The sequence below is a fragment of the Tamandua tetradactyla genome, chromosome 14 (genome assembly GCF_023851605.1).
Source record: "Tamandua tetradactyla isolate mTamTet1 chromosome 14, mTamTet1.pri, whole genome shotgun sequence".
In the NCBI taxonomy this organism is placed as follows: Eukaryota; Metazoa; Chordata; class Mammalia; order Pilosa; family Myrmecophagidae; genus Tamandua; species Tamandua tetradactyla.
In genome coordinates, this window is record NC_135340.1 from 2,117,083 (window position 1) to 2,120,858 (window position 3,776).

The window sequence follows — 3,776 nt, forward strand, 5'->3', positions numbered from 1 at the left end:
CATAAAGCACTTTTAGTATTATAATAACTCAAAATGCACATGTGGTGTAGGAGACGGGAGGGTGAGGTGGGAGCAGCCCCGGTTCTCTCCCCAGATCACCTGCCTGGGTCAGTGGGGCGGGCAGGAGGGGAAGGCCGGGCACCCGGCTGCGGGGCTGAGGCCATGGTAACCAGCAGCGTTTGCCCAGGAGAGCACCCAAGGGCGCTCGGGTGGCTGGGCTGTGGTGGGCATTAGGTGTCTGCAAACAGCACCTTCAGTTGATGCTTTACATTAAAGTTCTTACAGGTTAGAGAGTGGTGGAGCTTTGAGGGCAACGAGAAAAGCACAAAAGTCCCGACACTCCATTAGAAAAACCAGAGGATGGAAAAGTGAAATAGCCAGACCATGAGAAACGCTTCGGCGGCCCCGCTGCCCCACGGACAGACCCCCACAGTGTCCAGCGCCAGAGTGAAAATTGTTGGAGGGAAGATAGGGTGAGGCTGGTGGAAGCCACGGCTCTCCCCTTTCCCACGTCAGTCTTGGGTAGGATTCTGATTTGATCCAGGATGTGTCTCAGCTCGGTGGAGGATTCATCCCTCGTAGCGCTTCAGACCAGCAATGGCTCTGCAGTGCAGCGGCAAGAAGGTTCAGTACAAAATAGACAAAAATTTCATTAAAAAAAAGTAACAAAGTTCTTGCGTCCCCTCTCCCCAAGCCCCAGTCCCTACTCTGAGTTAGCCCATCGTCTGTGCTGTAAGGCTCGAGCACGTGCTCAACTGGAAACCTCGATCTGAAAGACTGAAACGGAATCATCACCCCAAACCCAAAACACAAAATGAATAATTTGAGGTTTACGGCAGATTGTTTGAGCCAACACATCTACTAGGAGAACGGGGAAGAGGAACCAGAGATGTCAGAAGCAAAGCCGAGTGATAGAACACTTTCATTTGGAGACCAAAAAGAGAGAAGGCTGTCTTTCACAACTCAAACTGAGCACTTTGCTTTCTGTGTTTCAGCTACTAGAGCATCCCGATCTCGGCCAGCCTCGCTGAGGGTCTTCAGGACAAAGTGGAAGCTTCACTTAGGGTCTGAGCGCTGTGGCCGCTTGGCTGTCCGCGAGCTGGGCAGACACCGGAGTGGGTAAGTGAGCAGTCCCATTACGTCCGCAGGAGGAAATTTAAAGCTGTAAACAAAACAAAGCAAAAACCCACCAGGGTCTGTGAGGAAGAATTAGCAGTGACCTTCTGTGTGATTAGACAAGAACAGGCCGTGTTTGCACAGCGTGCACCGCACCTGGGGTTCACAGCAGACACGTGTCTAAACACATGGGGAGAGAAATAAATAATCATTGTAGTGAGGAAAACTGCAGCAGCATGTTTCGGTTGAACTTGATTTCTTGAGTGCATTATCTTGTCACAGAAGCTCCCTCAGTCTCTGAGAATGAAAAGGAAAGCTGTCAGTTACTCTGTGCCCGACCAGGCAACCATAACGATTTGAAGGTTGAAAGAAGGGAACAGCTAACAGGAAGTTCAAGGCCAAAGCAAACATGATATTTCATCTGAAGCAACCTGGGTGCCCAGTTTGTTGTATTAATTAGGATTTCTTCGGTTGAATGTGACAATAACCCAACCGAAGCAAGCACAGATGAAAGAGGAAGCTGGCGCAGGTGTCACTGGAAATGTCGGTGGTGACCTGGGGGCTCACTCAAGCTTATGTGTCTCTTTCTAGCGTATGGAACGTTTTTATGCGCACTGGAAAATAACTTAGTGAGCAGAAAAAGAGCTTTTGTCTGAAGAGAAAGGAAAGGGTGCCTGTGGTTGGGAGGTGGGCAGAATGCAGGCTGTCTTCTGGCTCCCCCCACTTCTCAGCAGGGCAGCTTTGGGCTAAGGCATCAGAGCTGTGCCCGCGGTATCTCGGTTCCGCCTCATCGCTGCGTGTCTTACAGATGAGCCTCTCCCAGAGGGTGGGGTGTGAAGTGTGCGTGTGTGCGTGCCGTGTGCATGTGCCTGTGTGTGTGCACACGCGTGTGTGCGTGCACATGCGTGTGTGTGTTTGTGTGTGTGTGTGTGTGGCCTGGGATGGAAGGAGTTAGGGAGGGAAAATTTGAAAGTGAAAGCAGGGTCACAGGCTTCTGTCCACCGGTGTAGTGATTGTAGAGGAGAGGAAATTCTAGAAGAAAACGGCACCTGCATGTAAAGTCGAGGGGAAGGCGCTGACCCAGCTCAGGTGACGGGATGTCCTGCGGCCCATCCTTGTGACCGGAAGGAGAGGGGAGAAAGGTGAGCGGGTGCCAGGTATGCGCATCCCCCCTCTTGAGGGGTCCCCAAGGAAGGGGTGCGGCTGCTGTTACAAGAAGAAAGGACAAAGGGACCCACTTTGTCTGCACCATAGCGGGTGCCCTGTACTCAGTTCACTCACACCAAGTGAAATGCAGCTTCCAGCCCTTGTTCCAGGGCTCCCACTTCTCTTCAGTCTGGTGTTTTGTCCTTCTCTGAAGGCCCTGGGAGGGAGCAGCAGGGTCTCACATTGGCCCGCAGGCCGGGGCACAGCCCCCAGCGTGCATGAGTGAAGGACCATCGTCTGTGCACCAAGTCCGTGTCTGCAAATCCTCTCCGCGTCCTCCGCGCCCATGCGGCATCTCCCTCGAGGAGGGTGAGGGACACTCCCAGGTCCCCTCTCCATGCCGTGTTGTAACGCTTCGTCTGAGGATCCGCGCCCACGCGGCATCTCCCTCAAGGAGGGTGAGGGACACTCCCAGGTCCCTTCTCCATGCCCTGTTGTAACGCGTCATCTGAGGATCCGTCAGGGACACTTTTGGATTCAGAGAATTAATGAATGAAAGATTGATGGGTGGTAGATAGGTAAAGTAACGCGCGTTAGGCGTGTACGTGTGATTCTGTGGAAAGGCAGGAGCGTATCTTACCACCACATTGCACCTTTCCACTCGGAGGAAAATGCATGTGAAGAAGCTTTGTGGTTCACTGGATTGGGGTTCTATGTGTATTTATTTAAAAGGCACTGAGGGTCTGTTTCACTCATAAAGTCTCCAGGAAAATTTTTTTGGATTAAATTCCATTTAAACCTGAGCTCTAACTTTGCGTGAGAGAATCTGAGTTTGTGGCACTCCTGAGTGAATGATGGAGTTGGTGGCTCCAGGCGCTTGTCTTAGTCAGAAAATATTTATCAAGTGCGTTGTGGGTTTTTTCTTTTGCCCTCTGGTGAACATATGCATTGAACAGATGGCAAATCAAAACCAGAGGAAGGAAGAGGATGTCAGCCCGGCACCCATCTTGGTAGATCTTTCTGCTGTTTCACCCTGTACTAGTTCGTGGTCCTGCTTCTCCACCTCTAAGGAAATCCTGTTCTGAGACCACCACATGATGCCTGCAGGAAGTTCTGGCTGAGCTCGTGGCCTGAGGAGCTGGGCGTAAGCTGGAGCTGCGCATTGGGCGGGGGCCTTCCCTGCCTCCCCCCAGGCCAGCAGGGCGCCCGGCAGAGGCAGGAGCGGCCTTGCGTTGTGGGGAGTGGGGCACCACGCAGCGCCCAGCAGGGAGCCCGTGATCCCACACATGTCCCTCCCGTGGGCTGGCGTCACCGGGGGGTCTTGCTAAAATTGACATTCAGATTCAGGATGCGTGTTGGGGAGAGGCCCGAGAATCTGCATTTCCCCCACGCTCCCAGGGCGCCCATGTGCATGTCCCACTTTGAGTCGTGAGAGCCTGGCTGGCTTGTCAGCTCCTGTGACTTGAAAGGGGACTGGAGGAGAGTAAGATCTGGATGTGCCCTGGGGACATGGA